The 13797-nt window shown below is 43.6% G+C and overlaps 1 long non-coding RNA gene across 1 annotated transcript in view; it reads right to left on the bottom strand.

Moving 5' to 3' along the window:
- Positions 1–847: 847 nt before the first annotated feature.
- The window catches only part of LOC311516868, a 35551-nt gene continuing 22601 nt past the window's right edge, over positions 848–13797 (bottom strand). The window contains exons 2-3 of the long non-coding RNA XR_014710521.1: positions 2528–2785; positions 848–1225 (exon numbers count right to left, since the gene is read on the bottom strand). This is a non-coding gene — a long non-coding RNA (uncharacterized lncRNA). The remainder of the gene's footprint in view (positions 1226–2527; positions 2786–13797) is intronic.

The raw sequence follows: 13797 nt of genomic DNA, 5'->3' as shown, positions 1-13797 counted from the left end.
TTGCTTGCACCCCCAGGTGCTGCCCCCCACAGCTCCCATTGGTCACGGTTAGCCAATGGGAGCTGCGGAGCAGGCACTGAGAGTGCAGGGCATATGTGGAGCTTCCCTGATTGCCCCTGGACCTACGGGCCGCAGGGACATGCTGGCCACTTCTGGGAGCTGTGCAGGGCCAGAACAGGCAGAGAGCCTGCCTTAGCCCCACTGCGCCACCAACCGGACCTTTAATGGACTGGTCAGCGGTGCTGACCAGAGCCGCCAGGGTCCTTTTTCGACCGAGCGTTTTGGTAGAAAACCAGACGCCTGGCAACCCTACATCTAGGATGTGAGCACTAAACTTCACCAAATTCCATAGTCATGGAGCCAGTGGTGTAGAGGTCAAGAGACTGTAACCATGGGAGGCACTCAGATACCATGTTTTAAGTACCATAGGAGAATCAAGATGATTATATAAATTCAAACTTCAGAAAAAATAAATTCCTTTGAAAGCCACAACTTAGATAAACATCTCTTAAATTTCAGATGTAACTGATGAGTTAAATACCAGAACTTCCCATGCTGTTTTGGATACTTATGAATTGTACGGAAAACCAAAGATGTTAATGTACTGCATGAATCATTGTACAGAAGAATACTAGTGCTTTAAATTATTTTGTAATAACTTCAGTTGACAATTTTCTTTAGGAACATATTACAGCATTAGGAATTTTTTAAAAGCTTGTAATTAATGAGGAAATATAAGTCACTGTTTAAAAGAAATTCACTACACTGTAAGTCTATTTGGTATCTCTGAACCACCTTATCTTGTAACCCTACATTATCAGTGAAGGAACAAAATATGGACACCATGTAGAATCAAGCACATGGGTTTATTACGCACAGCACTGGTGGAGTGTCACCTTGCTTATTAGGCTCAGAGACACTGCCAAACAACTGATTACAATAGATTATATGGATTGTCCATGGGCGGAGGGAAATGACGGGGTAGGCAGTCCCAGACCCCTGGATAGGTCCAACAGCAAGACAAGATAAGCACAGTAGCCAATAGTCAAAGATTACATAATGTTTTCGCCCATGGTTTCAGGTTAACACATGACACTTAATTAGTACACAGGTGTTTTCCTTTAAACAATACATAGAGTGTGTTAGTATAAAATATATACGTTGAATTCTGATTTGGGATCCATAGGAATGAAGTAGCTCCCCTGATTGTCCGACAGGTACACACCTAGGAGTTAAAGCAAAGGGACAAATGTAAAGTATATAGCAATAAGGATAGTCTTTTAGTTGTTCATTTGTGTTTCTAAGGCAGGCACTGGCAGTGGCTTGGAGGAGAGGTGTACATCTGTGAGAGGGAGGATATCATATCTCATACTGACATGTTTTAACCTCTTCCATAAACTCAAGGCTGGTGTGTAGGAAGGCACCTCTTCTACAGAAGAAACAGGGCCCGTTTCATTCCTTTGGTCTGTTTGTAACTTTGAGATAAAGCCACCAATTATAATTTCCACCTGGCTTCTTGCTGACCAAGCTTATCTTAGCAAAAAACAAGGTTGTCCTTTGTTTGTTCTGCTTCTTTGCTAATATTATTCACTATTTGCTAGGCCTTGGTCTTCTTGACCAAACTCTGGATTTTGGAGCCTGTAAAAAGAGCCTACACAGTCTATATATCAGGTTGTAACATAAACAGCATATGGATTTTAGCCCTTCAATCAGGAAACAAATTAGTACTATAAAAGGACAATATACTGACAGGTTAGGGTTTTGTAGAATTATTATTCTATTTTTGGTATATATAATTGCTTGCTTGCATTATTTTTACTATCTTGTTTTTCTAAATTTCTATTTCCCACATTATGCTATGACCAAAACTTTCTAGTCTTTCTAGTCTGCAGCTACATTATAAGTAATATAGGAAAAAAGAAGACTAAAATGTCTCTCAAAACTCTTTTGCTAATGGGAATTAAGGAGTTTATTTATCATTTTATAATGAAGGATAAAAAATGCAGAGGACAAAATTAACAGGCTCATCACACAGGAACTAAAAGCAAATGAGTCTGCACTAATACTCAAATCCTCCCTATTTGTACAAACTGAGTGAACAGGCTTTGTGCCAAGGTTTCTCTGAGGAGGTTGGAGAGGAAAGAATCCCCTCTCTACTTCAAGCCATTGGGTGCCAGTAGAGGCAATACTCAGCTGCTAAAGCAGTGTATGGATAGATGCAGCTGTGTTAACTCATTTTTTTTTTATTTTAGGGTTGGGTGGGGGCTAGAGTTAAAATAATAACAGCTGTTGAATATTGCTTACATAAGTAGTTTTGTACTTGGACTAAATTTGTCCACTTTTAATTAAGTGAGATCAAACCACCTTCCGTTCCAAGATCAGTATTTCTCTCTCTCTTTTTTAATGCAATCTCTAAATGAAAGCAGGACTGATCTTTATGGCAAGCATATAGACTAACCTATGACTATAGTTAAAACTGAAAGGATGTTTTCCATTGGACAATTATTGTAAGATAGGGCAGAATTACCTGGCTTAAATAGGCCGAGTTTGTCAGTCTCAGAATGTCCAAATTCAAGACCTAAAACGCAGAGAAGTTTGCTGAGCTAGCAAATCCATGTTGTTTGAATGGAGGTAGTAACTGGCCACACATTTGACCTTACAGCAGCATTATGAAGCCTCCAACACTAAAAGTTAGATTCTTCTGCAATGATTTCAGAAGCAAAAGCAGCTGAGATCAAGCACAAGCCACCAGTTCTTCATCTTCCGCACAGGGAGTGGGCAGAAACTGAGGAAAAGTAAATCGGAAAAAAAAAAAGATGGCAATAATACTTACAGGCAGCTTGGATCAGGTGATAGGACATTGGAACAAACTGATTTCAGAGACAGAAATAGTTGTTCAGTAAGATAGAATGAACATTCTCTGATAGCAAGAAGAAAAATCCACACTGCAGAACCACAGGAAGAGTAAGAAAAACCTCAAAGAAACCAGCTAAAATTCTTAAATTGAGAATACACTTTGAGAAATATTCATGACAAATATTATGGAGTTTCATATTTGTTGTGACTTTCAGATCAAATTTGCTCAGTTTACAAATAAAAGTGTTTGTTACTACGAGCCACAGAAAGTCAAACTGTTCGGTCAGGTTAGAAGACATCAAATAACAATTCTGCATTTGGAACTTAATTGATGATTCAGTTGATAGGTATGTAAGCCAGAACAAAATCCATGTTACTCTCCCATAGCTATAGGAGTTCTGCAGAGCTAACAGGAGTAAAAAGAAGGAAAACTAACTGCCATTAAGGTAAGCAGTGAGGAATTATAATAAAGGCAGGGAAAAGATCTGATTAGGAAAATACCATTTGGGGGAATTCTATTTCACTGTATATGTGCAGACTTTATGTCCCTTGCAGATTTCTTTGCTCCCCCGCAGAAAAATGACTTGCTGATGGGGAAGAAAAGGGAAGCCACAAGAGCCATCATGAGATGCTCCCCAGCACTATGTTTCCCAGTATGGTGCCCAGAGCAGCTAGCAGAGAGGTAAATCATTGTGGGGCAGGAGGTGGGACTGGGGAAGACCTGGCTGGTGGCACCTACCCTGCGCCGGGCTCAGCTGCTAGTCCCGGCTGGGTTGGGGAGGACAGGACTTCCTGTTCCCCTGCCTGGCATTTGGGGCCGGGTCAGACCCACCCCAGATTTCTCCTCTGGCTTCATGAAGCTCTGCACACTCCCCATCTCCCTGCTTCCTGCACCCATCACTCCTCACCTGCATGGAGAGGGATCCCTGTACAGGGAACTGCACCCCCATCTGCCCAACCCCCATGCATCCCTCCCACTGAGTATTACTCAGACCCCCTCTCCCCCACTGAGCCCCAACCACCTTCACCTGGACCCCCCTGCAGAGTCCCATTACCACTGCACCCAGAACCCCACAACAAGCCACTGTGCATCCAGATTTCCCCTGCACCCAGATCCCCCACTGAGCTGCCCACACAAAACCCTCTCAACCCACATTAAGCCCCTCCACACTTCAATCCTGCCTCGCTGAGCCTGTCTGCCCACACAGAGGGGCAGAGCCCTGGGGTGTTTCTCGGGCAGGCCCAGTCCTTGCGCTGTGTCAGGGTTGGGTGCAGCCTCACCGCTGAGTTTGTGTCCCAGAGGGGGGCTAGCTGCACAGTGATCTCCCATCTCTGTGCAGCCAGTGGCCTGTGCTCCCCACTGACATGCTGGAGCCTCCACGTTTATTTTACAAATAAAATTGGCAGAATTTTAAAATATTGTGCGCAGAATTTTTATTTTTTTGTTGCAGACTGCCCTCAGGAGTAAAAGATGTAGTTCTTTCAACTGAAACTCCAAGACAGTTGTCTACTTATTAACCACCTAGTGAACACGTAGAGCTTACAGAAGGGAAGGCCCCCAAAAGTTCTATTCATGAATTTCTTTGGGCCAAGGCATTGCCTTGACATCTCTTCTCTGCCATCAAATGGAAGTATATCACTTTGGGACAAATTCACAAATGTTCTACAATATTTTTGCACTAAAAGACTTGTAAAGCAAAAATGTCTATTTGCAGCTAGTGTGTCTCTATATCTAGAAAAACAACTTTCCTTTTTTGAGATACTTTGGAAATTATAGAGGATATAAACCAAGATTCATGTTAATATCCTTGGCAAACCTAGGTACTACTAGAAAATGAAGGAATGACAATCCATTAATGGACAATCTCAATATGCCTAATTTGGGGTAGAATTTCACCTTGTTTAATAGAATGTCTGCTCTGGATGCTACCAAAATAGGTTCGTGCTTACTTGGCCCCTTTCAATACAAGATGAGGTAACATGGTGGGGGAACATGAACATGTTCAGATATTTGTACAATACACTTATAGTTGTACAGAGTTGAGAGGTTTTACTAATCTATGATTTTACAATTAATTCTCAGAATTTTATGGGAATCACAAAATCACAGAACTGCAAATTTTAAAAGGCTTAATGTTTAAGATCTTTAATGAACTAAAGCCAGCTTTATTTTATTCTTTGACAAATATATTAAAAAGCCCTCAATTATTTGTGTTATGATCAAAACTCTACTTATGATTTAGATTATAGACACCTTGGGGCAATTTGTATTGTGTACAACAAAAGCCCTCAACAGTACTCTGTTAATTAAAGGCCTGATCCAACTCCCACTGAAGTAGATTCCAGTGGAGTGATTTCATAGATTTATAAGGTCAAAAGGCACCATTGTGATAATCTAGTCTGACCTCCTGTATAAAACAGGCTATAGAACTTCACTGGATTAATTCTTGTTTGAACTAAAGCATATCTTTTATTTAAAAGCATCCAAATTCAGAGAGAGTTGGATAGGGCCTTATATAAGCAAAACTCAAACTATGTGACTGCAATTAAACAGAAAATATTCAAATACAATAGAACTTCACTCAAAACTTTGTTAGTCAGACAGACCAAATAAAAGAAACACGACGGGCTGCACGTTCTCCTTCCTGTGGATAATGTCAGGTGTAGAAGGTTTATTTATTTATTTATAATCTTCTCCCCTTATGAAGCCAATAATAGAGCTTAGAAAGAAATTATTAAAAAGATATGAGAAACTAAGACAGGACTGAACCATTACAATTGCCACAAAACTAAAGGACAACTGAAGCACTTTATTACCTGTGGGGAAGATACCAAAATTGTTAAAATGTACTGTGATTCTGTAGGAGCCAAAATGAAACAGCTGAAGCAGTATATTTATGGAAAATATTATGACTTATGCAACTGCATGATAACCATGAACAAAATGCAAATTGCTGTAAAATACCAGTCATAAAAATTGTAATATAGGATGAAACATAACAAATGTTTTAATGAAGCTCAATTAAGAACTATTCAAGATAAAATTCTACTCCTGCTCCTATTGAAGTAAAGGGCAAAACTCTCATTGGCTTTAATGGGAGCAGGCCTTTGTGAGATCGATGCTGTGTTCCTGCAGGATGTACAAAAGAGAGCTCTAACAGCTGAACTGAACCTCAGGTAGGGCTGCGGAGCAAGGTGTTCTCCTATACATAGCCCAACATGGAGGGGAACTGCTAGTAGAGGCTGGTGGGCCAGTGAGCTCACTGGACCCAGCATATATCATGAAACACTGAACGGCTAGCTAAGAGACAGAATGTTTTCTTATAACCCTTAGACATATTAGTGTCAATGGCTGATGTAATCAATTTCTTCTAATGCAGCTCCTAACAGCTTCTGGTTGGCAGGAGGAGTAAATAAGAATGGCTGCTACCTAGAATTTTCATTCAGGGGACTGCACTTAGCCACCTATGTGCTGCCAGCCCTCCTTATCACCTTATCACTTCTAATTCACTATTCGCCCTAGTTACAAGTGCTCATTTTGGCATGGGGGTAGTCGTTTGCCCATACTGCTAAGCAACAAATGTTTCTGCAAATACCCAGCAAAAGCTGAGTTGCTAGCACTTTGGTTTTCCACACTTCTTTCACCATCAGCCTATAGAATCAAGTCTCATTGACTCATAGGCTTTAAGGTCAGAAGGGAGCATTGTGATCATCTAGTCTGACCTAGGGTTGTCAACTCTCCCAGTTTCGCCTGGAGTCTCCTATAATCAGGTCCTATCTCCCAGAGGCTACTGACACCAAACCAGGAGATTTTAGGCATTAAAAGTCTGGCAGCACAGCTTGCCCTGGCCCCGTGCTACTTCAAGAAGTGGCTAGCATGTCTCTGCGGCCACTGGGGAGGGTGGGGGGGAAATGTCTCCGTGCCCTGCCCCTGCCCTGAGTGCCAACTCTGTAGCTCCCATTGGCTGGGAACTGCGGCCAATGGGAACTGCGGGGGTGGCGTTTGCAGGTGTAGGCAGTGTGCGAAGCCTTCCTGGCCACCCATGCACCTAGCGGCTGCAGGGACAGGCTGGTTGCTTCCAGGAGTGGCATGGGGCCACAGCAGGCAAGGAGCCTGCCTTAGCCCCACTGTGCCACTACCAGGGAGCCGCCCCCGGCCAGAGCCTGCACCCTGCACCCCCTCCTGCACCCCAACCCCCTGCCCCAGCCCTGAGCCCCCTTCCACACCTAAACTTTCTCCCAGAGTCTGTACCCCTCACCTCCTCCCGCACGCCAATCCCAGCCCTGATCCCCCTCCTGCACCTAAACTCCTTCTCAGAGCCTGCACCCCAACCCCCCTACCCCAGCTTGCACCTCACATCCCCTCCTGCACCCCAACCCCCTGTCCCAGGCTCACCCCAGAGCCCGCTTCCACACTCCGAACCCCTCACCCCAGAGCCTGCACCCCTTCCCACACCCCAACTCCTTGCTCCAGCCCAATGAAAGTGAGAGAGAGTGGGGGAGAGTAAGCGATGGAGAGAGGGGGGATGGAGTGAGCAGGGCATGGCCTCAGAGAAGGGGTGGGGGCTCGAGGAAGGGGCACGGGTTTTTGGGTTTGTATGATTAGACAAGTATCAGGGGTAGCCGTGTTAGTCTGTATCCACAAAAACAAGAAGTTTCAGAGTAGCAACCGTGTTAGTCTGTATCCGCAAAAAAAACTGTAAGAGTTTGTATGGCAAATTCCACCTTCTCTGTATGTGTATATATTTTCTTACTATATGTTCCATTCAATGCATCTGATGTAGCCCACGAAAGCTTATGCTCTAATAAATTTGTTAGTCTCTAAGGTGCCACAAGTACTCCTGGTTTTTTTTGCAAAAACAACGAGGAGTCCGGTGGCACCTTAAAGACTAACAGATTTATTTGGGTATAAGCTTTCGTGGGTAAAAAACCACTTCTTCAGATGCATGGAGTGAAAATTACAGATGCAGGCATTATATACTGACGCATGAAGAGAAAGGAGTTACCACACAAGTGGAGACAAGTTGCCTCACAGGTAACTCCCTTCTCTACATGCATCAGTATATAATGCCTGCATCTGTAATTTTCACTCCATGCATCTGTAGAAGTGTTTTTTTACTCACAAAAGCTTATGCCCAAATAAATCTGTTAGTCTTTAAAGTGCCACCGGACTCCTTGTTGTGATTAGACAGTTGGCAACCCTAGTGTCAGCCACAGAACCTCCCCCACCCACTCCTGAAATAGACCCCAACCTCTGGCTGAGTTACTGAAGGACTCAAATCATGGTTTAAAGACTTCAAGTTACAGAGAATTAATTGTTTACACTAGTTTAAACCTGTAAGTGACCCATGCCCCATGCTGCAGAGGAAGGCGAAAAACACCAAGGGTCTTTGCCAATTCGACCTCGGGGAAAATTCCTTCCCAACCCCAAATATGACAATCAGTTAGTTCCTGAGCATGTGGGCAAGACCCACCAGCCAGATACCTGGGAAAGAATTCTCCAAAGTAACTCAGAGCCCTCCCCATCTAGTGTCCCATCTCCAGCCATCTGGGAACCTTTAGGCATAACATGAAGTACAACAGGGTAAGAAATTCATTTGTCATGATTTGATATCTAGGCCTTGTCCACATAGTTTTTGTACTAATATAGCTATGTCAGTTAGGGGTGTTACTTTTTAACGATGTTTTCCAGTACATACCTTAGTGCGAGCAATAGTACCAGTATTAATTTGCTTACACTGGTATAGCTTATTCTCCTATGGTGTGTAGACCATACCTAGATATCAAATAATGACAAATGGATTTCTTACCCAGTTGGACTTAATGGTGTGCCTTGAGCTCTCAGGACTTGATACTGTAGGTTAATGCTGAAGCCATATTTTGTGTTTATATAAGTAAATATGTAATTAAACAGGAGTAACCTTTATACCAACTGATCAGAAAACCTTGCAGTCTGGCTTTCCAATCAGAGAGATTCTTGCTCATTTATACTTGGACTGAATGTTAATAAATGCCAAGTGCTTCACAATAAAACAAAATCAAGTATTTTACTGAAGATAGGTGGACACTGGAAGAGCTCTCCCTTTACCTGTTAAGTCTTATCCTTATTGTAGGCAGCTCCACTATTACTGAAGCCAGCTCAGAGAAAACTAGTTCTTAAAGTTGGTTGGAACCAGCACATGAAGAGCTTTGAATATTAATACCATGACCTAGAACCAGATCACAGAGAATAAGTGATATATTTTTTTCCTCTCAGTGTTGTTTAGCAGGCAAATTGCTGCACTTTGGACCATTTTCAAGGATTGAATATGCATTTGTGGGTATGGGACACTGCTTTTGTGATCTTCAGGCTTAATTACTGCAGAGATTACCATGGTTCAGTATGTAGGTGCAGACTGCTGGCCAGCTGCAAGAGGAAGAATGCCTTCCCAGTGGATATTATTAATTGGATCTATAGTATTCACAAGTAGGCTGCAAGCAAATTGGATGATCTGCAGGTGAACTCCCTCATGGTGGATATGGTCTGGTGCTTGCTAGTTCCTTAAATGCCTTCCCCTCATAATGAATCCATATGCTATTGAAGGTTATTATAGCAATCACCATACAGAGAGCTAGGACTTCAACTCCTTAACAAGACTCTAACACTTGAGGTGAAGGAAGACTCCTTTAAATTGTTAGTAGTGGGCCGATGTTCTTTCTGTGGGCCATCCATTAAAGGCATCATCACCTGTTCTCACACAAAGCTAGAACATTACATACTTGAGCCCCAGGGGTCGATAAAGCTTGCCCCAAACTTCTGAGGTTCTCGGACACCAGAATGGTCAGTGAACCTCATCTTATGAGAAGAAAGACACTTAAATTGTACAAAGGCAGCTCAGTGCAATAATCTCAGCTTGAGGTTATTGCCAGACAGCCCAGAAAATGTTCTAAACAAGAGATGTTCTCTGAGCTGTTGCTCCTGCTCTCAGTCCCACCTCTGGCTGCACATCCTAAGAAAGGTGGTCCCAGAAGGAGGGGCAAGAATCTTAAAGTTACAGTATCCATACAAAAATTGATTTACTACACTAGTGGTCCTCAAACTGTGGGGTGCACTCCCCTAGGGAGGTGCAGAGGAATGTTCAGAGGGGGGCCCAGGCCAGGCCCCATGAGGGGCAGGGAGGGAGCTTCACCCAGCCTGTTCCGCCCCCAGTCCAGCTCCAGCTGCACTCGCCCCCAGGCCAGCTCTGCCCTCATTCCCTCTCCGCCCCCAGGTCAACTCTGCCTTTAGCTCCAGCACCTCACCCATCCCCAGTTCTTCCCACAGCTCTATCTTCAGCCCAAATTCCTTTGCTGAGCCCACTGGGTGTGGACGGATTCCATTACTGGTAAGGGGTGCTCAATAGGAAAAGTCTGGGCACCACTGCACTAGACACTTATCATGAGCACCCTGTACAGTTCCATTTCAGCCTATTCATAGATTCATAGATATTTAGGTCAGAAGGGACCATTATGACCATCTAGTCTGACCTCCTGCACAACGCAGGCCACAGAATTTCACCCACCATTCCTGCAAAAAACCTCTCACCTATGTCTGTGCTATTGAAGTCCTCAAATCGTGGTTTAAAGACTTCAAGGAGCAGAGAATCCTCCAGCAAGTGACCCGTGCCCCATGCTACAGAGGAAGGCGAAAAACCTCCAGGGCCTCTTCCAATCTGCCCTGGAGGAAAATTCCTTCCCGACCCCAAACATGGCGATCAGCTAAACCCTGAGCATATGGGCAAGATTCATCAGCCAGATACTACAGAAAATTCTTTCCTGGGTAACTTAGATCCCACCCCATCTAATATCCCATCACAGGCCATTGGGCCTATTTACCATGAATATTTAATTACCAAAACCATGTTATCCCATCATACCATCTCCTCCATAAACTTATCGAGTTTAATCTTAAAGCCAGATAGATCTTTTGACCCCACTGCTTCCCTTGGAAGGCTATTCCAAAACTTCACTCCTCTTCATCCATGTGCTGATTTCACATAGGTAATAGGATAATCGCAAGATGGAGTCTGGGGCCTGGTCTACATTACAGGGTTTGGTGGACGTTAGGCAGCTTACGTCATCCTAACTGTGTAAGCCTTTACACAATGTTCCTCCCGCCGATTTAAATTGCCTGCTATGCTGACCTAATAACTCTACCTCCGCAAGAGGTGTAGCTCTTAAGTCAATGTAGTTAGGTTGATGCAGTGTCCGTGTAGACACTGCATTGCTTACATCACCCATTCCTGGCTTTGACAGCCTGAGCCCTGCTGCCTTGCACGAGATTGACAGCTTGGGCTGTCAGCCATGGGGTGGTGGGGCTCCGGCTGTCAGTGGTCCACAATGTCCCACTTAAGTTACTGTAACCCCTCCTGGTGAGGATGAATACTGCCGACAGAAGGAGCATAGTGTGGACAGGAAGAGCCGATTTCATTACTGTGGTGACTGTAGGTCAGCACAACTTAAGTCGATTTAATTTTGTAGTGTAGACAAGGGGTGGGATGCTGAGAGAGGATGAAGTTGGCTCAACTTTCCTCCCTCTAACAGATTTGAGCAACTGAAGTTTGTCTTTTTCTACTTTTGTGCCCCCCTCCCCCTCCCGGCACAAAATCCAAGGTGATAATATGGGCTCAATACTACAGACAAAACACCTACAAAGTGATACTTGATTAGAACTACAAGTGGTTAATGAGGAGATGTTTAAAATACACACACCCACTAGGGATGTAAATATTGTTTAAAAAGTTAACTGTTTAAATGATTAAAATTATATAGTTTAACGGGCTAACCGATTAAAGGGAGAGGGGCTGGGGCTGCTCTGGCTGGCCTGGGGTTGGGGTTGGTGGGCCATCCCAGGGCTGGTCCGGCCATGCCCGGAGCTGAGGGTTAATGGTTAAGGTGCGTTAACTGGTAAGACTGATGCTTACCAGTTAACCGTTTGACCGTTTAATATTTTACATCCCTAACACCCACACACACCTGTGAAACCTCTTCTACTCTCTGTCTCTACTTGCAAAATAGGAGAGGTAGGTATAGCACAGTCTACTTACCTGTATTACAGTAGTGTCTACAGCCCTCATCTGAGATCAGTGCCCCACTGTGTAAGGTACTGTGCATTTGCAAAGTAAGAGATAATCTTTGACCCAAAGAGCTTACAGGCTAAATAAACAAGAAAGGGAGGGAGGAAGGAATTATAATATATATTTTACAGCTGGAGAATCAAGGCATAGAGAGATTAAATGACATGCACAAGGTTACAGCAGAAAAAAAACAGAGCTAAGAACTGAACACAGATTTCTTTCAGTCCAATGACTTAATCACAAGACTATGCATCTAAGAAAACTATGAGAAACCTAGTCAAATCCCTCTTTCCAAAAGTTTGAATCCAGTGACATTACCCAACTATATGACCAACAGTGCCTCGTTATCCATATTTTCTCAAAGTATTAGGGGAAAATGATCCTTGTGTGTAAGAAGATGAAAAAATGTTAAAAATCCTTTCAAATAACCTGAATCTGTGCATCTACCAAGTACAGTGCATGAAAGTGGGGGGAAAACCTCTCTGAAGATCAAAGCTTCAAAAGAATACCAATTCATATTCCATATCTTTCTCTAAAAATCAATGAATAAAGCCTGTTGTACTATTAAGATAGCATTTGGAGAGGCAAAAGCCTTAGAAAGAGCAAACTGACAAAACTGTTATTCTGGCAAAGTCAGATATTATTCAGAAAGGAGACAATGATCTCATACCATTGGAAGAAAACAGTCTGCCTGCATGGAATCAAAGAAAAGGTATATATACACAAATCCTGAAAGCGGTCATGAAGCCTGAAAAATTAAATGCCATAGCCTATTGCTACTCTGAATATTCCTACTTAGAATTGTCCAACTTTTTATTTCTGTATACTATCCTCTTTGTTTCAAATAAGTTGACCATCCCTAAAAAAAAAAACACTCCTTATCAGCAGTTGCATACAAATATGCATAGGACAAGCACTAGATAGCATAAGGATGATTTTGACAGGGTAGTGGGGGTCTACAAACCCCATAATTAGCAGAGGCAGAAGGGGGAGGGGAGACTCTCCTGCCTATAGGCAAGCAGCCTGAGCATGTCTCCACCCAGTTGCCAATCATGAAGGCAGACACCCTCAGCTGCAACAAATAGGGGAAACAAGGTCTGCTATAAAAGGAGAGCACTCAGAGAAGGAAGGTAGGAAGGCCTAGGACTGCAAAGGGGAAATGTCCCTGCACCAGGCTGTCTCCAGAAGCATGGCCCAAAGAGATTGAAACAGATCACCAGACCTAATTAGAGGCCAGGGACCAAAAGCTGTCCTGACCAGGGGCTAACCAAAGATAGCCAGTCAGGGGGTGGTAGAGATCCCCTGAAAGACAACCTCAAGAACCCGTGACAACGTGGTACTAGAAGTAGGGTTTGTGCTCTGGACTGTCCCTGCAGAGAAGGAAAGAAAAATAATTTTTTAAAATTCATTCTTTCTTCTCCTGTATATGCCAGATGACTATGGAGATGAATCAGATACTGGAATGGTTGGCAGAGTCACAAACCCAACAACAGAGGCAACAACAGCTGTTTGAGCAGATGGCAACCCATCAGCAAGTCGTTACAACAGGTTGCAGGGCTAGTACCAGTCACTACCCCTCAGAGTCCTGCTATTATGGGAAATGTGTCATCGTTAATCAGGGAAGTGCTCCAGCCCTGATTATCCCTAAGATGACAACAATGACCCAGAATCATTCCTGATAACCTTTGAGAGGGTGGCCACAGCTTCACACTGGACCCAGGCTCAGTGGGTGATTTGCCTTGCCACCCCACCCATCAGGGATGCCCAAACTGCATACCAGGAACTCAACAACACAGCAGCCCAAGATTACAATCAGGTGAAGGGAGCCACATTAAACAGGCTAGGC

This window comes from Lepidochelys olivacea (genome assembly GCF_965140295.1).
Source record: "Lepidochelys olivacea isolate rLepOli2 genome assembly, chromosome: 2".
Taxonomy (NCBI): domain Eukaryota; kingdom Metazoa; phylum Chordata; order Testudines; family Cheloniidae; genus Lepidochelys; species Lepidochelys olivacea.
This window is presented reverse-complemented; position numbering and strand designations above follow the sequence as displayed.